General features: G+C 41.6%; 1 protein-coding gene across 6 annotated transcripts in view; it reads left to right on the top strand.

The window, feature by feature from the left end:
* The window catches only part of SLC16A12 (solute carrier family 16 member 12), a 76,418-nt gene that overhangs the window by 9,336 nt on the left and 40,259 nt on the right, over nucleotides 1–26,823 (top strand). Inside the window, exons 2-3 of one of the 6 annotated variants that reach the window (XM_019631885.1) lie at nucleotides 5,618–5,777; nucleotides 6,371–6,515. The exons of 1 other annotated variant lie outside the window; for it this stretch is intronic. The gene's annotated coding sequence lies outside the window, so the exon portion shown is untranslated. Of the gene's footprint in view, nucleotides 1–5,617; nucleotides 5,782–5,859; nucleotides 5,879–6,370; nucleotides 6,516–26,823 lie in introns of those variants that run through there. 4 more of the 6 variants (XM_019631888.1, XM_019631889.1, XM_019631887.1 and 1 more) reach the window with 4 other exon arrangements.

The following is a 26,823-nucleotide window of genomic DNA, read 5'->3' as shown; positions in this document are numbered from 1 at the left end:
ACAGATGGGAAATAAGGTTAATGCCTCATGGTAAGACTTCTGCTTTATTTATATTCATATTCTTGGTGCCCTGTAGGGCATGTGGTAGAGATGTTTGGACAAAAATTTGATATTCTGTGAAAGCAATACAAAATTTGGGCATCATTGGCTAATAGGCTCAGTTGAACTCACATGACTGTATGTAATTACCTGGGGAGTATGTGAAGAGTGAAGTGTGAAACGGGTCAAAAAATTGTGGCAAATGGCTAGTATATGTGTTCATGTTATACCCAGAACACACCTTAGTGATTGTACCCTTATTCTACTCTAATTGTCGAGATATGCATTGATCTTTTTCACTAGACCAACTGTAAAGACAGGGGCTAGTCTTATTTATAGTGTCACTGCCACTGCACAGCTTCAGAAAGCACTGTTAATATTTCTGAGTAATTGCATCTCACTGTGAAGAGCCCCGGAGCTGTGTTTCAGCTGACCCTGCTTACCTGGTCCCAACAACTTTAAAGTACCTGACATATGGTATGTGTTCAGTATGTTTGTTGAACAAATGTATAAATGACATAACATATAATGAGTAGTCAGAAGAAGGATCTCGAAAAGAAGTTAGAAGCATAGGTCTGTGGGGAAGAAGGATAAACAGGCGAGATTCCTGTTGTGGAAATTTGGGGAGGAAAGAATAATGAGAGAGAGGTCAACAGTGCCAAATGCTACAGAGAGGTCAGTGAATTAGGGTTAGCAGAGTCACCCTGGCAATTAGGAGTCATTGGCGATAATGTCAGAAACAGCTTGAGTGGTGTGTAAGGGAGGCAGGAGGTAAATTCCATTCCATTGAGGTGGGAATGAGAAAAGGGATGAGGAGATTGTCAGTGTAGACTAGTCCTCAAGAGACTGGGTTTGTGAAGGGAAGAAAGTTATTGGTGGTGGCTAGAAAGGTGGTAAGGCTGAAGGGGGGGGTTTCTTCCTTTCTCTTCTCTTCCTTTCTTTTCTACCTGACATTCTTCTTTCCCGCTTTCAAGATGAGGGACACTTGAGTAAATTTATAGGCTAAAGAGAACCCAGTATAAAGGTCTAGGTTCGGACCGGCCGAGTGGCGCGATGGTTAAAAACTGGCTTGGGATGCCAGAGGGCCCCGGTTCAGATCCCACATATGAGGGCCAGTGACACTGCCCTCCACAGCTAAGATGCTGAACAACAGCTCAACCTGGAGCTGCGCTGCCCGTGAGCCGCCGGTGATGGCGTAGGCTGCAGCCCCTGTGGCAGTGGGTTGCCATGGGTTACCGTATGTAGCCAGCAGCCAGCGTGAGCGGCCAGAAGCTGCAGTGAGTGGCCATCCAGAAGCCGGCGATTGATCTGCCTCGCCCGGGAAAAGCACAATGATGGTGCCAACTTGGTCCTCCACAACTAGACTGAAGAACAAAACGACAGCAACTTGTCTGTTCCCCTTCCTCCAATTCCCCAGCACTGTTCCCATCCCCCCAATTCCCCAATAAAAATATTTAAAAAAAAAAGGTCTAGGTTCAAAATATAGAAAATTGGAGAGGGAGATATTTGCTGGAGAAATTAAATATAAAAGGGCATGCACAGATGAGGATGCACGTGGATATGAGTGAACTGCAGGAATAGCTGAAGGAAAGAAAATGGGGGAAAATCCATCCTGCAACCTAATTCTCTCTATCAAATAGGAACCAACATGCTCTGGACACTTTCTATGTTCTAAGAATTGTTAAAATTATTTTATTTTAACAATGTTAACTCACTAACTTCTTGCAACAACCTGTGAAGATGAAATTACTATCCTAATTTTACAAATGAGACAACTGAAGCAGCAAGGGATTAAGCAACTTGCCGGAGGTTATACAGCTACTAAGAGGCAGACCCAGGATGCAAAGCTGTTCACCATCGTATTATACTGCTGGAGAGGTAGGGTGTGTAGAGCACTTAAGATTTTGAATAACCATTGTGTTCACGGGACAGGTACAACAGAAGGTTGCTGAGTCACTCCAAATACTTTATCTGTGTTGGAAATGATAATTGTGTTGCATCATTAATCTGCAAGGTTGAGAGATTTCCTCTAGCAAAACTTGCCTTACTAGTTATAGGAGTGGAAATGTTTGGATGTTTGCTTTGATGGGGATTGGAGATTCGTGGCTTGGAAAGAGTGGGGGTGCCAGAGGGACAGCAATTGATGTGATGGATTGTGAACTCTAGGCTGTAAGGAGAAGAAACAAGAGCAGGACAAACTGATGGAATGGGAGGAAATATAGGAGAAGGTGCCTGAGGGCTCAAGGAGGTTGAAACTAGGTACAATATGAGTTGAGGAGCTGGATACTTGTGGAGGACAGGAAGTTGGGGTTATAGAGGAATACTTAATTCTCACAACAACTCTAGTTTTCCAAAGCGATGGTTGGCACCGGTGATGATAGGTAGATAATGTAGTTTTGGGAGCACATGAGTGAAATGGATTGGAGGTGAATCTTATGGTACACGAGGAGGTCAGGGTTGAGGCTGAGATCAGCAGAGATGTTGGGAAGATGTTGACTAGGCTCTGTCCTTATTAGAGGATGGTACCCAGAAGCCCTAAAGACTAATCTGGATTCTAGAAAGCTACAACTCACATATGTTATGGTCTTAGGGAAAGATATGAAAGATTAGCTGATATCAGGCATGCAATAAAAGTCACTCAATGGTCTCAATGAAACAATGCCAAAGAACAGCTGAATAGCTTATATTTTGTACTGTAGCTTTTGAGAAAGGAACTTGAAGGATCACTTGGCAAAACACCACATTTCACAAGTAACTTTAGACGCTTTAGCCAAATAGTTATTATTGCCCTGGAAAGAAAAGACTACGTGCTCTGATGAAATCTCTTCGTCTTCCTTTTCCCTCGTCTTTTCCTGTTCTCCTGATAGTGCATAATACAGCACTCTCTGGGCAGAGAGAAGCAGCTGAAGAGCATCAGGCTTCCAGATGTAGAGTTTGTTGTCACTTGTGGAGGTGGGGGTCATGGGAGAGGGGCTGGAAACTTCACTGGGAATCAGTGTGGTGTCTTTGCTTCTATAGTTAGCCATGTGATGGGAACCAGTAATATGTGTTTCCTTTGTACAGCTGTGCATACCACTGTCTCCTTTTCTCTTCTGTCCATTTAAGATTTCAGGAAATTAGAATTAGATCTGATGTAAGCTTAGAAAGTCCCCCCATATGAAGACATGGAGCTACTGCGTAGGGTTAGAATATGTGTGCTGGGTCTGATACATAAGTGGCATGTGTAGATAATGTATTAGGTAGGATGTTTTGGGGTGGAAGGAGCAGAAACTCCAACCTGAACTGGCTTCACTAGTAAAGAGAGGAATTCCTTCATGTAGTAGAAAGGCCAGAAGCAGAATCTCTGGGCTCTGACTTTGCTTCTCTGGGATTCTCTTGACTCAGTCCCTGCCATGTGTTGGTTTCATTTTCAATCTGATTCCCGTCATGGTCCCAAGATGGTTCCAGTTGTTTGAAGGGTCATATCAAGATAGGAAACATCCAGTGGAAGAATAGAAGCCATGTCTTCCTATCTCGTCAGGAGTGAGGAAACCTTTCCCAGAAGCTCCCAAAAGACTTTTCCTCAAGTCATTGGCAAGAATTGGGCCACTGCCCTTTCCTTAAACCAGCCTGTGACTGGGAGGGGCAACAGGGTTGCCATAATTCTTGATTAACCACTGGAGGTAGACTGGGTGTTGGGAATCATGTCTATGATAGAGGGAAGGCTTGAGGCCATTATTAGGAGATCCTAGCCTTGTCAAGAGGAAAGAGCCATGGTTGGCGGTCAAATCCCCAACGTCAGCATTTGCTGGCAGTATGAACTTGGACAAATGACCAACTTGTGTGAATCTCTGTTTTCTTTTGTAGGACACTGAGGGAGTTGTAAACACCTTATATAAGCCTTAAGAAGTTATAAAAATGCTAATTATTCATTTATTTATAATAGTAATGTTAAGAAAAATAACAACTTTCATTTACTGAGCAGTTACATGGTCCAGGCACTTGCTACGGGTTTAAATGATTCTCTATCGCTCACTAAACACACATCGAGCAACCATCATACTCAAGGCACTCTACTAACTGCTTGACTTCCAGTATCAGTTAAGGCAAAATCTGGAATAGTCAGGCTCAAGGGTAGGGATAGAGAATAGGTGAGGGCTCAGTTGCACCCATGGTTTCCATTTTTTGGCCTGTGTGACTGAGTAATGGCAGCTAGCTGCGGGGCCTCTGAGAACTGCTCTGTTATCTGCCTCAGATTGTCGTTCACTAACTAATTCCAGGCTCACTGCACAAGGGATTTGCAAAACAACATATGTATATGTGTATATATAATATACATATATATATATGTATATATATATATAAGTATATATATATATATATGTGTGTGTGTGTGTGTGTGTGTGTATGTATATACACACTTGTAGAACACTTGATGCTTTTCTTACCACTCATCCTTTATTTGCCCAAATATAAGCTTTTTGCATATTTATACTTTTGAAATAGTAGACGGATTTAGAAATGCTTATTAGATTCTTCTATATATTGTCTCATCTGAGCCTCATAAACAAATCATGCCTGAATTTGTATTGTATTCAGATGTAGTGGTCAAGAGACCTATCATGTAATGAAGTTAGTAAGTGGTGGGGGTATCATTTTTTTGGATGTTGTAAACTACCCTGCTTTCAACATCGTTGTCAGGTAAATTTCTTCCATATGTAGGTTTATACCCTTATGATAGATAGATTCCCTGATGGAGAATATAGCTGGGTTAAAAGGTTTGAACTTTTTATACGTATTGCCTGATTGGTTCATGGAAGGTTTTTGAATGGCAAAAATGACACACTTGTAGTGCTACTTTGGGATTATGTGTTTTCTCATTTTATGGTGTTTCATATGTCTGGGATCATCAAATATTTCCATAAAATCTGAACTGTTCTGATACAATGTAAGTTCCTTTTTCCCAGGTCCCCCTCGCAATTATAATAAGAGTGGTGTTTCTGTGGCTCAGCCTGTACTGGATTTTGAGGAAATCCCTCCCTATTTGTCCCTAACGTCCTGGGGAGAAACTAAACTTGTGCATTTTGATTCATCTTCCCCTTAGGGTGAGTTACTGCTCTGAGGCTTCTTGATCTGCATGCGGATAGACTCCCTGAAGGCCTGTCTTTCAGACACATCTGCTTTTTATTTATAGTTCTGTCCCTCACACTGGGAATTCCGCTATACTCTTAAGACAGTCTGTGAGTAAATTGATGGGAAAAATGAAGTGGGAGATATTCTTTTTGCTGACGCAGTATGAATCTGGAGTATTTGTTTTGGCGTTGTGGTGGAGGTGGAAAGACTTTCATTCATGTGACTCCACGTCCCATGTCATTTTTTCAACAATTCCTCAGATGCTTCTCCCCATCTCTTCCCACACCTCCCCCCGCCCTCCCCCCCGCCGCCACACGATATATTGATGAATGAAGCTATGTAGCAACAGAAAATCAGAGGAAAGAACTGCCACTAGTCTTAGATTTTTTAAAATCATAGTTGCAGCCATAGTGTATACGATATCAATTGTGTTTATGTTTTGTTCTCTGCCTGTACGTTTCCCTAGGTGATGTGTCAGGCAAGAGGATAAGAGTGGGATCACCCCTGCCTTGGAAGGGTCCATGAACAGGCTGACCACCCCGTGAGACCAGCCCCGTGGGGGAGGTGGAGAGAGTGCTGTGGCAGCAACTAGATTGTTTGGGGAGGATTCCAGACAACCCTGTGAAGTAGGTACAAAATGGGGGCCTGGAAGACCACTCCTACCTGATTACACAGCGAGCCAATGGGAAAGCCTGGATGTCAGCCCAAACCTTTCTACATTCAAGTTGTATGTTCTTTATTTGCTTTTCTGGGTTTCTTTTTCTAGATCTGAATTTTCAAAATTGCCTCTAAAGTAATTCAGACTTGACAGAAGGGAATAAAGGGCAAATTGCTCCCTCCATCTTCTCCCATACCTCAGGCTTACGCTGCTAACAGTTTGCTGGGTGTGCTCCCAGCATGAACAAATCACCTAAGGAAACCAAGGGTGCCTGTCTCCAGCCAGGCAGAACAGCTGTGAGCATAGAGGCTGTGGGTCAGGAATATGTTGTCCTCCCTGGGACCTACCTGGGTGAGGCTTTGGGAAACCAGGGCACTCCCAGGTTTAGCAGCAACAGAGTGTACCGGCAGCCACCCCTTTGGGCAAGGAGAGCTGTTTGTGCTGCCCTGGCCCTCTGCCTGGCGCTGACCTGCCTTGCCCAAGCAGAGAGCAGAGCCCCTTACCGCGGAGAGGTTGGGAGGAGGGCCAGGGGCTGCCCATTGCTCGTCTCTGTTTTCGCAGTGCCTGCATTTGTTGGTGCCCAGCTACTAATGCATGAAACGCATGGTGATGCCCAGGCCTAGTCCTGCAGGTCCAGCATTGGAGTGACTTTGGGCAAGTCACTTCAAGATCAGAAGAATCGAGTCTCAGTTTCTCCAAATCTCAGGTGCACTGTTCTTTTTCTCCTCGTTTTAATGTTTCTGAAATAAGATGTGATGGACATTGGATGGATATATTTAATATCCTAGTGTTTGTTAACTTTTCCTTGAAAAGTTGTTAGGAAGTCAGGGATAACTTACAAGTTATGTTATTTTAGGATTGTGGGAATGTGGTAATCAGTCTTTTGAGGCGTTGTTTGGAGAGTGCTGTAAACTATAAAAGATCAGAAAACTGGGGCCGGCCGAGTGGCACATTGGTTAAGAGTTGGCTTGGGATGCCAGAGGGCCCCGGTTCGGATCCCACATATGAGGGCCAGTGACACTGCCCTCTACAGCTAAGATGCTGAACAACAGCTCAACCTGGAGCTGGGCTGCCAGGAGTCACCAGCGACGGCATAAGCTGCAGCCCCTGCTGCAGTGGGTTGCCATGGGCTACCGTATGTAGCCAGCAGCCAGCGTGAGCGGCCAGCAGCCGCCGTGAGCAGCCATCCAGAAGCCGGCGACTGATCTGCCTCGCCAGGGAAGAGAGCAATGATGGTGCCAACTTGGGCCAGTGAAGCAACGTCCTCCACAACTAGACTGAAGAACAAAAGGACAGCAACTCCCCCAATTCCCCAGCGCTGTTCCCATCACCCAATTCCTCAATTTAAAAAAAAAAAAAGTGATGGTCTTCTACTCAAGACGTGAATAGTGTTGGTGTTCTCGGTGATAAGAATGTACATTTTTAATCCCACCCTTTCCACAAGAGGACTCAATAAACTATTTTCATTTTGAATTAAAAAAACAAACAAACATGGCTCTTAAACATTTGATTTTTTTCTTTTTTTTAATTAGGCCTTGGCAAAATCTGTTTGCCTATCGTGGATTTAGTGGATTCCTGGCCTTTATTGGAAATGTCAGGTTGACCACAAAACTCTTGTAATCTGAGCAGAATGTTAATCCAAGAGAGGTGCTGTAGTTCAAATGGGAAATAGCAGTGTCACTTGGTCCCTACGATATGCCGGTAGTATGGAGGGATTGAAAACAATTACTCAGACTATGCCTGGCCAGGTGGAGTTCTGTTTGGAGAGGCTTCAAACGGTGACGGCGAGGCACAGAGCTAAAATTCCTCTTTCCAGCTCAATTCAGTCGATTTGTCTTCATAACAAGTGTGAAGGAGTTTACAATCTAATAGGAAACCAGGGAGACGTTTACCTTGCCAGCGTGCTAAGCAAATAACCAGAGAACACGAGATCACAGAGAGAACATCTATATTCCTACAAGAAATCTTATCAGTTATTTAGAGTATCCATTTACAAGTAAATGGTGTGTCATAGCACTTAAACCAGGGGTTGCAAGGTCAAACGTCTTTGGGGGCCCGAGTGTAGAGTACCTGAGCCGTGACACAATTGAGAGGACTGGGCTTCGGCCAAATGGAGGAGAACGTGTAAGGATTTATTCTCTCACCATTTAGCAGATGCTTAAGTTCTGTCCTTGATTTAGGGAGACATTAGTGGATAAAACCGACAAAAATCCCTGTCCTCCTGAGTTTGCATTTGTTGCTGCCTTGAAAAACAAATAACTAAGCCCATTAGAATGACCTCTAGAGTAAAATTGAATGGGTCAGACACATTGGTCTGTTTCTGTGAATAAATTGCACAGATTTCAATTTTGCTAGCTTTTAGGCCTTTTTCAGGTAGCTAATATTTCTGGATAAGTGATTTCTGGGTAAGTGAGATTATTGTAATTATAATATAAGTAGAGGTCATTTATTTTTGGCATTCTGCTTGGTCTGTGGCTTTAATTTGCCAAATAACCATAATTATAAAATAGCATTGGCTCTACAAGGCAGCATCTGGTTTGTTGAACTCTAAGTTTTGCTGTTTAATTGAAAATAAAGCATTATGAAAAACCCTGTATGTCCTTGTGCTGACTGTGATGACTTTCTGCAGTTAATTAGTGATGACTTAGTGCATGGAATCCACTGGCGGATGCATGACTGCCCAGTTCAGTGGATTCCATGACCTGGGCGACAGAGCTGTGTCTTGAGCTGGGAGCTCCCCAGGAAGCCGTCCCGCAGGGAGCCCTGCTCTCCCAGACCTGGCTTTCTGTAATGTGACTGATGAGGTCATTAGAATAACAAGCCTGGGAGCTTGGACCTGGGAACCATGTGCCTTTCCTTTGAGCTTCTTGTGGGAAAATGGGGATAAGAAGCATTTGTGACTGCATTTATCTTCAATTTCAAGGACCAGAACTTTGCTGGGCCTGCAAAGTCAGGCAGAATTGATAGTGGTGGAGAGGGAGCATGCGGGCTGCCGGCAGGGAATAGAGCCCCCTGGTTCTGGCTGTTCTTGTTCGTCTTCAATGCTCGGGGTGACTGTTTTTAGCAAATTAGCAGGCATTAAGGATGTGAGTGTGGCCCGGATTCCTGTCTCAGGAGCTGCTTCGCTTGTGCAGCCAGGAGCTTCTGTCTTCTCCAGTATGTCGGGGTGATGCCTTGAGCTAGGAAATTCACCACGCCAGTGTCTCAGCATTCCCCACCTTGGGGATTTTCTACTGGAAGGACCTGAGCCTTGCTAGGCCATAAGTATTACAGAAGTGCTTTTGGGTTGTCAAGTGAGTGTGTGTCCAGCCGGCCTCTCCTCTGTGTGATTGGTCCCTCTATCAGCCTCTTGATAAATATTATGAATATTGCCCAGGGTATCTGAGGTTCAATTAGTAACATTTCTCACATTTTTTCCTCCATAGTAAGTTTGGAAGTGTACCACTACTTAGTTAGTATTTTAAATTAATCATTAATCATTTATATTTGTTATTAGTTATTAACATATTACAGGTATAAATAGTTAATACATATTTTTTTAAAGGTAAGGAAATAGGAAGGTCCCTGAAGTGTAAGATTGTAGGAACATTTGTGAATGACCATAGTTCACCCAAAAGAAGGATCCTCAGGAATGTAGTGCGACCTGATATGTCACGTGATTGAATCGTACAACACCTTTTTGGGAGAGAAAAATCAGAAGCAACCTAACTGTCCAACAATAGAGGATTCGTAAAGTCAATTACAGTATTTCATATAATCAAATACTTTGCCGCGATTAGAATGATCAACTAGAGTACAGTTTAACATTAATGGTATCAAATTAAATGACAAGAGCAAATTACAGATAGAATGATCACCGTTTTGCTTTTTTTAAATTGTGGTAAAATATATATAATGTGAAATGTACCCTTCTGACCGTTTTTAAGAGTCCAGCTCTGTGACATTAAGTACATTTACAATGTTGTACAACTATCACCACCATCCATCTCCAGAACATTTTTTTTTATCATCTCAAACTGAAACTCCATACACGTTAAACAATGAATCCTCATTCTTCCTTCTCCCAGCCCCTGGCAACCACCACTCTACTTCCTGCCTCTATGAATTTGACCACCCTGGGTACCTCATGTAAGTGAAATCATACAATATTTGTCCCTTTGTGACTGGCTTATTTCACTCAGCATAATGTCCTCAAGTTTATCCATTTTGTAATGTGTGTCAGAATTTCCTTCCTTTTTAAGGCTGAATAGTATTCTATATACTGGGGATGCCAAAAAAATGTATAAAAGTGGACGCTTTGGTCAACGTTGCTCAAGCAGTAGTTTGCGATACTCTGAAGTGTCTGGATGCTGACGGTAACCACTTTGAGCACCTCTTATAATTGCAGAAGTCAAACATGACTTGTATTCATCCTTTGTTATTGGTATATATTGAGTATTATAATTTTAATGCATTTTTCCTTTATTAAAATGTGTGTACATTTTTTTGGTACCCTCTGTATATACCACATTTTGTTTATCCTTTCATCTGGACATTTGTGTTGCTTCTACCTTTTTTGTTTTGATTATTGTGAATAATGCTGTTATGAACATGGATGTACAAATGTCTGTTTAAGTCCTGTCTCTCACCACTTTTGGGCATATATACCCAGAAGTGGAATTGATGGATCATATGGTAGTACTATTTTTAATTTTTTTGAGGAACTGCCATGCTGTCTTCCATTGTGGCTGCACCATTTTACGTTCCCATCAGCAATGCACAAGGGTTCCAATTTCTCCACATCCTTGCTAACATTTGGTATTTTCTAATTTTTTTTGCTTTTTTTTTTATAGTAGCCATTGTGATGTGTGTGAAGTTTCGGTTTTCTTTTTAAAAAGATGTATTTACATACACATACTACAGAAAAAAAATTCTCCAAAGGATTTACTCCAAATAGAAACAGTGCTTATTGGGTGGCAGGATATAGACGATTTTTATTGTCTTTTTGCTCTATTCTCTCCTTTTTTCCCCCCTCATTAAGCATGTATAATATGTCTTATTAAAAAGGTTGGAAACTCAGAATCAAGCTATCTCAATTCAGAGGTTGAAGGTACCTTCCGTTTGACCCTGGCTGTGGAACCTTCACGTGGGCCCTCATACTTGTTGATTTTGAACTTGGTGCTGCCTCTGTCGTGTTGCCACTCTCCACAGTGAGGCTGTCTGTGGATGCTCCGGTGCTTGAGGCCTGGCTGCCATACGTTCCTCTGCCCAGTGAAGCAGAAACAGGACTCCTTGGCAGTGGATTAGATTGCAGCCACTGTTATAATCAGCCTGTGGCTCTTGGGTGCCTTAGGCCATCTTCTTACCCCATTTTGATATTTAGCCCAAATAAATCTCCTTTTTTGTTATGTTTACTCCCCAAGGTCCTGGCTGGTCATCTTAGTTGATTACAAATGAAAAGGATGGGTACTTTCTTTCTATCCTGTGGAATTATATATTCTGTAATTTTCCAAAGAGTTTTAAGCTCATAACAAGTGTATACGGCAGCCTAAAAAGCAGCCGAGATTGCATGTGTACCAATTCAGAAGGAGCTGAAATGATTCTTTCATGGATTAAATTACCACCTTTATAAAAATAAGGGTTGTCCAGCTTACAATATCATGTATTCCTTTTTTTGGTTGTTGTTATTATATTTGACCACGTGGAGGCTGAAAGGGTGGATTACAAAGTATGTTTGTTTTTTAAGGATACAGAGCGTCATGAATCAGGGGACAGGTGATAAAGAAAAAAGCACAGTTGAGGGCCTCTTCCCACATGATTGGCTCTTTTAATCAATTATCAGTGACCTTTTGTGGGAGCCATTTTTATGGTTTGTTTTGTTTTGACTTGATTCTGGCTGCCTTGTTTGAAGGCCAAGAATTTGAAGCGCAGTCAAAGAGACTGTTGGAATTGTCTCAGCTTGAGCTGTTAGGACTTGTTCTGGATTTATACAGATATGAGAAAGATCTGATGACTAGATTTGGGGCCTCCTAGCAATGGAAGGAGTTGAAGCTGAGGACACATCGTTATTGGAAGGCACAAGAGTAATACCATTTCTTAATCAAATTACATCTCAATGAGACACCACCATTCATTTCATCTCAACATTTCTTCCTTGTGCTCAGTTCTCTCACACACTGACTTCTCACAAGAGAAGCAGTGGGTAGCTTTGGGTTTTGGCTTTCTGTCACCTCCCCCCCTCACTCCCAGCCTTGCTACACGTAGGTTCATCCTCCTGAACAGCCTCTTCAGACACGTACCATCCTTTCCATGGCTGTGGTTCTTAGTGGCCCAAATTATATGGGGACAATTGTAGACTCCACTGCAAGGACTTTTCCTGCCAGTCTCTTCTCCATGTGAGTGTAGGCTCGTATTCTCCAATCACTGTGAACAGGCCCACCCCTCCTGACCTACCATGGTCTTTTCAGGTCTCTGCCTGTGACTCACCTGTTTGTGTCTCTTCATTTTTTAGGCACATCTGCAAATCCATGTGCTGCAGGCACTTAGTGAACTGGCCCTCTGCTCTCTGCTCCCCCTATGTGAACTCACTTCATGATTTATCCACTTCATCACTCTGCATCCTCACACACAGGAGGCAAAGAGCTATGAAGAGAGGTCCTTCACTGGTTAATGCGATTTTACAGGGAACTTTTATAACTCTAAGTGGGGATGGGATAGCAGCTGTGGATAAGGTAGCGTGGCATTAATAGCAAGTTTTCTTCATTCGCAAGTTACCACCTTATTTTTAAATCATTTCAAATAAAATAAGGCAACATAATGAGGTGAACCAAGAACCTACCACTTTAGTATGGCATATTTCCTGTCAAAGGAAAGTAACATAAAGAAAAGGCAGAAGCCAGTTAAGTGAGAAATAAGTCATTTGATATATTTATAATTTCATAAGATTTGTTATACGAAAAGAGTATTGCTTTATCCTCTTTAATGCCTGTTGTTTTGAACAACACGAGGCTGCTTTTGAGAACATTCACCAGGAAGAAATGAACTGAACGCCTGTCTGTTTTGACAAGGTACTTATTACCAAATAGGAACCTCTGACCTCAGATTGTAGCTTTGATTGTGGATAGAGCACATGTTTCCTACAAGCTTTGCCTGGCACTGTTGCTCCTCATCTTTCAATCTTTTATAAAGACATAAGAGAAAGCCGACTGCTGGCTTCTTTGGACAGATGGAGCCCTCATTGATGGGAAGTTGGGGAATTACTGATCCTCTGCCAAATTAATATTTATAAGTGTCATGTTGGCCTCAGTCTGTGGCAACCAATGTGATTTGGCAGCTGGAAACTTAACTGCATGCTCCTGATGGAAGGGGTATTGACTTTATTGATGCCTGGCAAATGTACAGCCAAGATGACTGATGTTTATTTGCTTCTCTAATCCCACGGGCTCAAGGCACTTGACACATTTTTGATGGCCTTCCAGTGCACTGCTCTGAAATGCTGCACACTCCTGAGCAAGCTGCTGAGTTCTGCTCAGGAGCAGTGCCTGTCAGCTGGTGACTGCCTGTGGGACCTAGTTCTCAGTGGTACCGGGAATATTTCTGTGGGTGTCCCTCTTGGCTGAGTTCCCGCAGCCAATGGTGGCTGTGCTGGCTGTGTGCTCCCTATGCTGGCCTGACTGAGGCAGGGCTTTCAAGCAGTTGTGACTCTGGGCAGTGCGAGTAGCTAACCTACATAACTGAAATGAAAAACAACACGTTAATCAAATGGTCTGCAGTTCAGGAGGCAATTAATTTTTCAATTTCAGTTGATATTTATTGGGGGCTGGCTATATGCTAGGCATGTTTTAGATGCTTGGAACCCATCAGTAAATAAGATAGGCAAGATTCCACCTGTCATGCAGTTTTGTAGTGAAGGCCAACAATGGACAAATACTAAATGAGACAACTTCAAACAGTGATAAATGTGCTATGAAGAAAATGAACCAGCCTAATTTAATAGAGAGTTACTAGAGGTTGGGGGGGGGACAGGGGACATCATAAATTATTACAGTGGAGAAATGTTCTCTTAGAATGATGCCTTTAACTTGAGGTCTGAATGACAAGAAGGAGCCAGCTGTGAAGACAGCAAAGATAGCATTCCAGGCAGGGAGAGCAAGTGCAAAGGCCCTGAGGCAGAAATGAGTTTGGCATGTTTAGAGAACAGAAAGAAGGCTTGAGAAGCTGCTCCACCGTGACTGAGGGGCAGAATGGTAAAGGTTGGAAACCGTTGGAAAGGTTGAAGCAGGGGGGTGATGTGGTCCAATCAGTAGTGTTGCCGTCCACCTAAGCTTATAGCTCCATCAAAAAGCCCCACCAAAATGAGAACGCTACTGAAGATGTTAGTCTTACACTATAGTTTTCCCTCTGAGGAACTGAGGAGCTACTGCAGCAGTTAAAAATCACTGTCTGAATTCCAGCCTCAAATGGAATTCATAATGGACTCTAGAGCCAGCCCTCCAGGCAGGGCTTAAATACCTGTGTGACCTTCAGTGAGTCATTCACTTCTGTGTGCCTCCATTCCCCCATCTGTAGAATGGTGCTGATAGTTTGTAGCACTCCCTTGCATCATTATTGAGAAGATTTAATGAATGGTGCCCAGGCATAAGGTAAGCACTGTGTAAGTGTTCAGTATTATTATTGTTAGGAAAATTGTCTGTATTTAGTCTAATTGGTTTGTCGTTACCTTATTGACATTATAAATTATATAATTAGCTGGGTTTCATTTTATAGTCTATGTGCTAGAAATATTAAGGCCAAGTTTTGTGGCCCCCCCACATGAAGTGGATTGCTTTTATCTGTGTTAACATCCATTCTATTTCCATTTTAAAGCTTTGCCTTAGTCTTTCCTTTTTATGTCTTAATCTTCTAAAATATAATGTTCTAGATATTTTGTGGATATTTTACATATTATATATGCTTGATAAAAATAAGGCAGATCATACACAGTTTTGCAAGTTGGTTTGTTCACATAACTATGGCACAACTTGCCTTGTCAGTAATTATACATCAGCCAATTGTATATAAATGAGCGCCCATAGCTAATGTAAATTAATTTCAATCAGTTAAACTAGAAATGTTACTACCTTTATTTTTACTATTTATAATGGTAATACTTGTTTCTTGTTAAATTATCAAATAGTACAGAAGTAGATAGCATAAAAATTACATCTACTGCTAACTTTATCATATGTAGTCTGTGTGTCCTTATAATGTACAACTTTGGGGAAATAAATACATAGTTGACATACATACATAAAATGGTGCTGACCTTAGTAGGAAAACGTTAGTTTGTATCTTATTAGAAAGGGTCTTTCTTCTTTAATTACGAGCAACATGCTCTTAAAGAAACCAATCCCCCCCCAGCTCACAAAGTCTGTGGACTTCCTGGGAATTCAGGGCTAGAGCTCCCCTACGAAGCTCAGCGACAACCATGAAAGGAATTTATTTCCTGTTCAGCAAGTAAAGGGGGAATTATAAGCTTAGACCCATGAGGGACCCCGGGAAGAGCTGTGGCTTTTTCCAGCTCTCTGGCGGATCTGAATGCCTGGGCTCCGTGCAGGTGGGCCAGGCTCCATGTCAACGCATCGTTCTGTGGCTTGGATGACTAGACTTCTCTGAGCATTAGGGACAAAGATGTTGGCAATTTGGACAACTCTAGAGAATGGCCAACCTTGTTCGCTTCAGGGTTGTGTAGCAAAGGGCGCACTGGTCCCTGTTCTCATCTTACTGCTGGTTCAACTTACTGTGTGACCTCTGTGAGTCATTTTACCCAAGGTCTTGAACTGTATCAGGGGCCAATGAGGCAATAAGAGTAGAGGCCAAGTATTGTTGCCAGGCAGGGTTGGGTGGTCAGAATCTCCAGATTGTTAAAAGCAAAGCAATAAATCTGGAATTTTTTTTAAAGATTTTATTGGGGAATTGGGGGAGGGGAACAATGTTGGTGAATAGGGGAAGGGGAACAGACAAGTTGCTGTCCTTTTGTTCTTCAGTCTAGTTGTGGAGGACGTTGCTTCACTGGCCCATGTTGGTATTATCATTGCGCTCTTCTCGGGTGAGGCAGATCAGTCGCCGGGCACTGGACGGCAGCTCAAGGCAGCTCATGGCAGCTCAAGCTGGCTGCCAAACACTCATGGTAGCTCATGGCAACCCCACTGCAGCCTGATTGCAGCCTATGCCGTCGCCAGCGACTCACGGCAGCCCAGCTCCAGGTCAAGCTGTTGTTCAGCATCTTAGCTGTAGAAGGTGCAGTGTCACTGGCCCTCATGTGGGATCCAAACTGGGGCCCTGCTGCTCAGAGCTGGCGTCCCAAGCCAACTCTTAACCAACGTGCCACTTGGCCAGCCCTAAATGTGGATTTTTATGTGAAATTATCTGGTTCTTAAATATTGGAAACTGGCTCTAATTTCCAAAAAAAAGAAAAAAGAAATCACCACGAGGGCCAAAGGAAACATGTTGGTAAGCTGTATTTGGCCCGTGGGTGCCAGTTGACCATGAACTCATAACCTAGTTGATCCCTAGCATCTCTTTCAGCACTCTATAAGTCTGTGGTTCTTATCTTCTACATGTGTTTTGAGGCGGCTTTACACTGATAGACAGGCTTCCCTCCCAGAATCCAAACTGCAGAAGGAGTGGGACTGGAGAGCGGGCCCATGTGGGCTTTCTCTGTACCCAGTGACATAGAGAGTGTGGCTAGTTGGGGCAAGGAGCCTTTATGTGGATTTCTTTGTGCAGCTGTGAACACAGCTTTCTCAAGAGAGTGACTCATTCTCTTGTTAAGTTGGAAAGGAGAGAAGTAAAACATGCTCCTCGTAAATTTTGTTAGCCCTGAAGACTGTGTGTTCATCTTTAAAGAGGTAAGAATCAATCAGAAACACTCTTTAATGGTGGGGGGGGGGATAATAGATTATGTTATAATTTTGTTTTAGAATGCTTTTTTTCCCCTTTGAATTGGATTGATCATAACCCCTAATTTCTGGTACACTATCAAAATGGTCCTAAGCACAGTTCTTTTATTGTATTTTGTTATTTATTTTTTATTATGTTTCTTTGCTTGTTTGTTTACCCATCCTCAATCCCACTCTTTTTCCTTTGGGTACATTTGTTTTCTTCAAATATCTTAATACCACCACTCCAGTTAAATATGGTTTCTAAATTTCTTGCTGCTGGCATAGTAAATGCTTAAAGCACTAAGAAAGCTTTTGCTTTGAACTAATTAATTCTCCTTTCTTTTAACAAAGTTTGTCAGTCTTTTGGGTGCCTTTCCATCATTGTTGCCAACTCCCCTCACTTTACTAGGTTGGTTCAGCCAGAGAGCCCTCCTGTGACCCTTTATGAAGGTGGAGAGTGGAACGTTTCACACAGTTCTACGAAAGCATGTGAGGGAGCGAGTCCCTTCTGGCCCCAGAAGTTCGCTTATTGATGCTCTAACTTGACTGCAGTGAGAATGTCTGTTCTGAAGCATGCAGATGACCAATAGTTAAAAAAACCAGACCGGGGCGTGGGGGGCTGGGGGGAACAGGGGGACCAGTTAGCTCAGTTGGCTAAAGCATGGTGCTGATACACCAAGGTTGCCGGTTCGATTCCTATACGGGCCACTGTGAGCTGCACCCTCCTTAAAAAAGTCAACAATGCCATTGTAGCATGAAAGCAATGTGTAACCAATGACCATGGCTGTTCCCCAACAAAAAAAAATAAAAACCAGAGGGGCTATCTACATTTTCAAAATGTTTGCTCTTTTTTCTTTTCTTTCGTCTGTGTGACTCCCACCAAATGAAGAAACAGAATATTGCCAATATTTTAGAAGTCACCCCCGCTTTCTGAGTGCCTCTCTCTGATCACATTTCCCTCCCCTCTGCTAAGTAACCACTATCTTATATTTTGTGGACTTCACTTCCTTGTTTTTCTGTATACATTTACCACTTGTGTGTACATACCTAAAGGATACAATTTAAACTGTTTATGAAACTTATGAGGATGGGCCACTAAGTAGTTCATGTGATTTTGGGACTTGTTTCTTTCACTCATTCTCTGTGAGATTCATCTGTATGTGGGTACATGTAGCTGCTGTTCTTTCACTTTCATTGCTACCTGCTATTCCTTTGTTCACATTACTAATACTGGTAGCCATTTGGGATTTTCCAGTTTGGGGTTTTACAAAGGATGCTTACATAAACACTCTTTCTTATACATGCACTCTGGTGCACATGTGTATGCAGTTCTATCGGTATATACTCAGGAGAGGTCACGTGGAATGCCAAGTCATTTTCCAAAATATTGTACCAATTTACACTTCCACTAATAGTATATGAGGGTTCCCTTGCTCTGCATCAGTGCCACCACGTGGTGTAGCTAATCTTATAAAATTTTGTATCAATCTGGTGTGTGCATAGTGGTATCTTTGCATGGCTGTGTGCGTGCATGCATGTGTGTGTGTTTAATTGATAGTCTTTATTGCTTAGAGCAGTTTTAGGTTTACAAAGAAAAGGAAAAGAAAGTACAGAGTTTCCATGTGCTCTTTCTCCAGCCAAAGACCACCATCTTGAGCTGATGTGGTACTTTTGTTACAGTTGATAAGCCAGTATTGATACATTATTATTATTATTATTATTATTGTTATTATTATTATTATTATTTTATTTATTTATTTTTTAGCTGAGCCATCCTGCCACCTGTTGGCAGCTCAGCGGAAGCCCAGCTCAGGCTGGGACTCGAACCGCTGTTGCTCAGAACTTGCACTCTTGAGCGAGTTCTTAACCAACTGAGCCACTCGGCCGGCCTGATACATTATTATTATTATTATTATTATTATTATTATTATTATTAACTAAAGTTCATAGCTTAGGGCTCACAGTTCTCCCATTGTGTTCTTAATTTGTATTTTTCTGGTTGCAAATGAGGTTAAGCACCTTTTCGTGTATTCACTGGCCATTAGATTTATGTTTGTGTGGACAGCTTGTCCAAGTCCTTCTTCCTTTAATCATATTGATTAATAGGAGTTCCTTTTATATTCTTGAGAGGAACTCTTTGTTGGTTATATATATTGTAGCTATATTCTTCTCCTCTCTGTCTTGCTGTTTTACTCTTTTAATATCTCTTGATGAACACATGATTAATTTTAATGTAATCAAATGTACCAGTGTTCTTCCCCTTTATGGTTAGGGCTTTTGAGCCCTGTTTTAGAATTCTTTCTCTACCTCCAACTCTTGAAGATATTTTCTTAAAGTTTAATTGTTTTGCCCTTCATATTTAGTTGTATAATACAGCTGAAATGGATATTTGTAAATGGTATGAGATTGTGGGTTTTTTTTTAATTTTGTTGGCCATTCAAAGTGGAATATGTTTTCGTAGTGCTTCTTTCATCATGTATTTCTTCCTGTTTTCTCTGTTTCAGGGACACCTATTATTTGAAAGTTGGACCTCCTGAACTAATTCAATAATTTTCTTATTCCTTCTCTCTGACATTCTATATCTTTTGTGTTTTTATCTGTGTTTTGGGATATTTCTTCAACTTTATCATCCAATCTTTCTATTAAATTTAAAATTTCCACTATCCTATTTTGAAAATATTTTTGTTCTTTAATTTCATTAAATATGCAATAACGTAAACGTATCTTGATAATTTTTTGTTTCATTTTGCAAGACAAAGTTCCACTCCAACTTTTCTTGTTGTGAAATTTTTGAACTTTTATTTATTTTTTAGATTTTTATTAAAATATAGCTAATAAACAGTATTATATTAGTTTTGGGGGTACACCATAGTTATTCAACATTTATATACCTAAAGAAGTGATCACCATCTGACACTGTACCACGCTGTCACAATATTACTAACTATATTCCCCGTGCTGTACATTACATCTCATGACTTATTTGTCTTATACCTGGAACTTTGGACCTGTTATTCCCCTTCACCTTTACCCCTTCTTTTCTACAATCATATTTTAAAATCCTGAATGTTTCTTCCTTTTATCGCCTCCTTTTCTTGTTTCATTTATACACTGTCTTTTCTTTAGCCCTCTGAAGATGTTAACTATCGTTGTTGTTGTTTTTAAGTTCTTTCCTGTTGCCCTTTTCTTTCACGCCCTGAACTGTCATTGCCCTTGCTTCCTGTGAGTTCATCCCCTGCCCTCCCCTTCCCGAATCCCCCACCCCAACTTTTATATTAGAGGCTTTTAATTATCTGGCGGTCTTTGGCTGTCTAATAATCTAAGAGCAAGATGCTATTAATAAGAAGCTGAGCAGGTGGAAGCCTTTGTGAACTGGCAAGCTGCACTGTGAATGAGAAGCTCTGGAGGCAGCAGCTTTGCTGGCTGTAGTCCTGGCATCTCACAAGTGTTAGTACCTTTTCTCTCAGTTTGGCCACTTTCTTTCTTTCTTTTTTTATAGCTTAGCCTTTTGCCTGGAGGTTAGAAGCTTGGCTGCTAGTTCTGGGAGTCAGATGGGGCCAGAGTTTGGGGCCAGGGTTTCACCATTCAGTATGAGTTTCATTTAATCCCCGTGGGTTCATGTGCTGTCTCTCCCTCCCCCTCTGAACCTAGCTGTATCTGCCATCCCTTATAACATCGTGTGCAGCATTTCACAGAGTAAATACCAGCTTTTTCCAGAGAAGGGAAGAACTTCTAAAGACTTTCCACCATTTCTCCTTTTTTTTTTTTAAAGATTTTTATTGGGGAATGGGGGGAAGGGGAACAGACAAGTTGCTGTCTTTTTGTTCTTCAGTCTAGTTGTGGAGGACGTTGCTTCACTGGCCCAAGTTGGCACCATCATTGCACTCTTCCCAGGTGAGGCAGATCAGTCACTGGCTTCCGGACGGCGCTCATGGAGGCTGCTGGTTACACATGGTAACCCATGGCAACCCACTGCAGCAGGGACTGCAGCCTACGCCGTCACCAGCGACTCATGGCAGCCCAGCTCCAGGTCGAGCTGTTGTTCAGCATCTTAGCTGTAGAGGGCAGTGTCACTGGCCCTCATATGTGGGATCCGAACCGGGGCCCTCTGGCGTCCCAAGCCAGCTCTTAACCAATGCGCCACTCAGCCAGCCCAATTCTCCTGTTTTAACCCCATCCCACTGTCACTGCCTTTACAAGTCCTCTGTTCCTCCCTTCCCAAGTCTTTCTTTGATTCTGTCTTTAGCTTGTTTCTTGTGTTGCTTCCCTGTTGGATGAGGTTTCAGTGTCCTCTGTTTTGCTAAGTCATAAAACTACCTGTTCATTTACTTCCCAGCTTCCAATATTTGGTTCATATTGTTTATCTGCTGTCATCCTCTCTCCTTTTCTCTTTATTTTATGGTTTATTTCTTTTTTATTCTTTACCATCAGTGGCATTTTAGGAAAGATCAGAGATAAACATGTGAGTTCAATCTGTTATATTAAATTAGAAGCTGAATGGACCACAATTTATCCAACTGTTTCCCTGCTAATGGAAACAGTTTTTCCAATGTGTTTGCGTTATAAATAATGCTAATGCACCCTTATACAAACATATCTGAGCATTTGGGGGAGTGTTACTATATGACAAATTCCTAAATGTAGAAGCATTGGGTCAGAAGTTCATTTAAACTTTTGACAGACACTGCCAAATATCACTCAAAAAAAAAATGAACCAATTAATATTCCTTTCAACAATGTGAGATAGAACATATGCTTTTATTCACGAACTAGCTACATGTCCTCTTTGATCCTTGACTAATGGATTTCTTTGTTGGATTTAAAACACATGCTCTATTTAATAATCTTGTCAGAGTTTTATATTAGAAAATGAAAAAAACTCGATACTAAACAATCCTGTATTGCCATTCTTCAAGGAAAAGAAAAAAGTAGTGTGTGGGCGATTACATTAGGTTACCGGTAGGCATGGAGCCAATATTATTACTCGGATTCTCTTCATTTCTCCTTTGTTCATGTGGCTCACAATGCTTCAATTTCATGGGCTTCTGGAGGTTTTAGCATCAGAGGAGCTGATGATTGGTTTGGAACTAGTCTGTTTTGACAGAATTACTTTAGTGAGAACCTTTCACTTGTCTGCTTGCTGTTACAAACTTGTTCTCCTGATCCTCCTGCTTCTGACATGGCTGCTGGCCCATCTGATTATTTGACTTCATACAAAAAGAGATAAAGATGTATTTGTTTAGGCCTGTAAAACCCTTGTAATATAACTAGGTGGAATAGAGCGCCAAGCTGAGGGATTGGGAAGAGCCACTGATGAGGAGTTTCACAGCTCGGAGCTGGCATCCTGGCTCAGCCTTACTACTGCTTGAGCTTAGAAAATCATAGAGGCACTGGAGCATATTAATAAGACAAGAATAACAATATTTTAAAAAACTAATCAATTTGCATTGGGTGCAAATGACAGAAATCAAACTCAATGCGACTAAAAGCAAAAAAAACTAATTTATCTATTTACTAAACAGAGAACCCCAGGGGTGGAATTTAGATATAGCTGAATTCAGATGTTTATACAATTTCAGAAATATATATTTCTCTCTACCTCTTATTCCTTCTCTTTCCTGGGTTGATATCATTTTAGTTGGGGTCTCTGCAGGTGGAGATAAAAATGGCCACCAGCAGCCATATGCTTCCATTCTATGACTTGGGAATTTCTTCCCAGTTGTTCCAGCAAACGTCCCAGTGTTGACTCTTTTTGGTCTAGCTTGGTTCATAAGTCTCTGAATAAGTCGCCGTGTCTCTAATTGGCTAGGCCTCTCTAGGAGCATGTAGGCTCCCAAGACACATGAACTGAGAATGGATAAGATGCACAAAGCGAAACTGAGATGCTGTTGCCTAAAGGACAAGGCATGCCTACTGGGAAGGAAAAAAACGAATGACCGTCACCCTTTCCTGTTTTCCTCACTAGATGGTTGGAGGCTTAAACACAGTACTATTTGTGAATAGAAACCCCCTACTGTTATACAGCACACCTAAGTTGTCCCTTTTTGTTTTTATTTTTTTATGGATACCCAACTATGATTAAGTAGTAAGACTTACCCAATAAATTATTTATAGTTAGTTAACTTTTGTAAATTCTTTTAGGGATAGATGGGTTGTCCCCATTCTTGTCCTAAACTGCTCTGTCTCAGGCCATATAAGATAAAGAATAACTTCAAAGGAAGATCAATAATACGCTTCAGTGGATAATCCATATACATTGATCATCATCTTTATAGAGTCTTGTTTAAAATGCCTTGGTCAATGATTTAATAATCACGATAGATTATTCTGTCTTGGTATATAATGGTTATGTCAACTAAGATACACACAGCTTTAAAACACTGAAATTGATCTTTTGTTTGTTTGTTAATATGACACCATAAACAAAAGAAACCAGTGGGAGGACATAGATATCATTAGCCCCAAAGTGTGACAGCATCTTCCAAATACTCCCTCTTACTCTTGATAACTTATTTGATATTATCCATGAATTGATCTAAACTTTTCTTGAATCTATTTATACCTAAATTGGTATTGCCTCTAGAGATGAGTTCCATGAATTTTTTATAGGTCCCAGGGATATGTTATACTTCCATATACATACATATATATATATATATATATATGTATATATATATATATGTATATATATATATATACATATATATGTATGTATGTATATATATATGGTAGTATGGTATGTTGACTAAGCATCACTTACAGAATGTAATATAACCACACCTTTATTTTCCATCTCCTATTTTCTCTTTAAACACTTATTTAGTGGGAATAGCCTTCCTCTCTCTCTAGATGAAAACTTGACAGGTCCCATGGCTTTCTGTTCATTTTGGGGTAATAGACAGTCCTATGGTCATTTCAAGTCACAAGCACAGTCTCAGTTCAGAAATTAGAATATCTAACCCAAGCAAATAATAAAAACTTAGAATTTAATTTAGTGCCAATTCTTACTTCCTCCCCCAAGCAAGGCCTCTACAAAGTTGGCAGTTTGTATGGGAGAAGGAGGCATGATCCTTCCCTCTTTTTGAGCCTAATGTTTCTTATTTCCTAACTTGCTGTATTATTATTATTTGTTATTATTATTATTATTATTATTATTATTATTATTTTAACTCCTCTAGGTCCTGGCTCAGAAGGAGAGGGGGTCAGGAGAATAAGGCACAATTTTACTTGGTATGTGTACTGATGTACAATACAGACAATCAAATCGGCCAATACTGTTGGGATCAAAATAGTGTGTATACATAATGGTGGGCCTGGTTTCCTTACTTTAATGACCTGGCTTTGGATACAATACTAAGAGTAATTTCAAAGCTTTTTTTCCAAAATGATAATGTCATTATAATAGGCCCACATTTTCTGGAAATTATTATTTAGAAGTAAAAATGTACAGTCCCCCTTTCTTTCTTCACAAATGACGCCTTCTATGAGGCCATGTAGTAGTTAGCATGGACACGGATGTAAGCCACGCCCTAGTCACTTTCCTGATGTGTCAGTTCTCATTCTGGCTCTTGTCACACTTCTCTGTCTACTTATCCTGGTATGGTGCAGAATAATGTCAACAGATCTTGACATCTCTGTGTATAGCTTGTATCTTAGTTCATCATGATCTCTCTGCATCTTAAGCCATATCCTTCCTCCTAACTTCTTTTACAAGAAGGAAATGGTCCTTTGGGAATTCTGCAAACTTCTCATAAAAGGGACATCCATAGCTTTCTAAGGCATCATTTGCCAGGGGTTGGGGGTGAGTGGGGGGGGGCTGTCACTACTGTCAGTTTGTGGCTACAGCTGCTATTCCAGGCATAGGCATTGCAGTGACCCAATTAATTAAAGAAAGCTTATTGTAAAGCTTCACTGAACCTCCCCCACAGCCTGTTAATTTGAGGGTATGGGGGTTAGGTTCCCAAACTTTTGTTAGCACTTCTACAGGCATGGAATTCATTCAGAAAGGAAAGTGGACTTCTGCTATACAAAATGATGGTACCATGATGCCAAGTTCCACTGACAAAGAGCAAGTACCCAGGTCGTTTTCTGAAGGACTATATTATAGGTGATTCCCTGAGCACAATGCCTGGCTCACAGAGAAATGCTCAAAAAATAGTAGCTGCTGTTATTATGATGATATTGATCTACAGAAGTAAAATGTTGAGTTGTCTTTTTGCCACACCATTTTGGTCATATTTCCTTTAAACACCGAATCAGTTGGTCAGATGTTATTTCTCCTTAGAGAAGCCTTGCTGCCCTTCCCCAGGATGGCTATGCTCATTCGGAGGAATCTGACCCTTTGTACAGATCCCACAGCCGCCTTCCCAGCCAGCTGTGTAAGGGATTCACTGTGGCGATCCATCAACCTTTTGAGGCACTGCCTGTTGGCAGTGAAAGGGTTATACGTTTCACCCCGCAGTTCCAAGTTTCATTCTGGAGTGTCTTTTGACCTGCAGGGGTTGATTCAGTACCAGGAAGCCAACCATATCTCTTGTGGAACACTGTGTATCTACTGTTTACTGATGTAGGACTGTTGACCTGCCAACTATAACAGCAACTTTTCCTCAAAGTGTCCCACTATCCATATTAAAAAACAAAGGAGAGAAAAAGAGACTGTATTGAGGAGGCCCCTGTTCCCATAATATTCGTTTCCTTTTCTCTCTTTGTTTTTATACTAATTTCTGTTACATGTCACAGCCACAGAAATTTACATGTGTATATGACTCTCTTGTTTTAATTTTTATTCCCCAAAAAGAATTAATAATGCTTCTGTGAATCCTAAATTTCCTTTAACTGCAGTGGGGAAAGTCCATTTCTCAGTTTTTGTGGACTGTCTTTCTTGTTGTTTTTTTTTTTTAAATAAATAAACCACATGAGGCTTTTGCATACAACCCACCTTCCCCTCAGTGCCTGGCAGTGAGCTTGCTGCCCACTCACCCTACAAGACACTCTTCTTCTTCCCCGGAGTATAGAAGAGGAACCGAGGAGCTTATTGATGAAAAAATGATTTCGGCTGATTGCCATGAACGCTAGAGATTTCTGCCTCTGCTTTGGTTGATGTCACATCTTGGGGAAATGCTGTTCGTTGAGTGTATCTCATCATGGGTTTTAACTCATGGGGCACTGTTTCCACGGAGTAGCAATGGCTTGCTGGGGGAGTGTAAATCCCCAAAGGTACTTTTCTTCTCCTGTGCATTCGAATGAGGAGTTAGGGTTAGAACCGTCACAGATATGCAAGCCTGCATTGCAATTGTATATTCTGATGCATCTCTCAAAACTGTTTCCACGTGGATTAATTTCTTTAATTTTCACAGCATACACCCGCTGATCTAGTCGGGCCACTCTCCTGGCTGCCCGGAAACACACCAGGCCTCTTGCTGCTTCTTTGCTCTGACTTGTGTTTTTCCTTTCACCTGCATTGTTCTTCATTTTCCCCTCTATGTTTCTGCACATGCGTTCTCAACCTCTGTGCCTTTACATACACCGTTTCCTCTGACAGAAACGCTCTTCCCGCCATCCTGAGTTGCTCTCCCCCTCAACCTGTCTCAGGTATCTTTGGTTGCAGGTAACGGAAATTCATTACACTGGTGTAAGAACAAGGGGAACTTTTGTGGAATGACAGGAAGAACATGGGCCATAAAGTACCTCAGGCAGGAAGAGCCATTAGGCTCCCGGAGCAGCTGGAATGAGGACCTGGGGAGCCATTAGATCCAAAGCAATTAATTTCTCCATCTCACCCTCGCTATGTGCCACATGGTTGCTTGCTCCGAGTGTGTATCAGGGTTCTTAACCTCATCACAACTGACATTTTGGGCCAGATAATTATTTTTGTTCCAGGGCTGTCCTGTGCACTGTGGGATGATTAGCAGCATCCCTGACCTCTGTCCACTAGATGCCAAAAAACAAAAGCACACCCTGGCTGTGACAACAAAATATGTCTCTGGACATTACCAAATGCCCGCCCCCCCCCCCCGGGTGCCCCTGGTTGAGAAGCACAGGTCTGCATGGAAGTGCTTCCTTGCTGGCCTGCTTCTCTGCCCTCTGTACACACACATGGAGTGAAAATCTCCC

The sequence above is a fragment of the Hipposideros armiger genome, unplaced genomic scaffold (assembly GCF_001890085.2).
Source record: "Hipposideros armiger isolate ML-2016 unplaced genomic scaffold, ASM189008v1 scaffold_1051, whole genome shotgun sequence".
Taxonomy (NCBI): Eukaryota; Metazoa; Chordata; class Mammalia; order Chiroptera; family Hipposideridae; genus Hipposideros; species Hipposideros armiger.
Note: the sequence above shows the minus strand (reverse complement) of the source record. Positions and strands in the feature narration are given on the sequence as shown.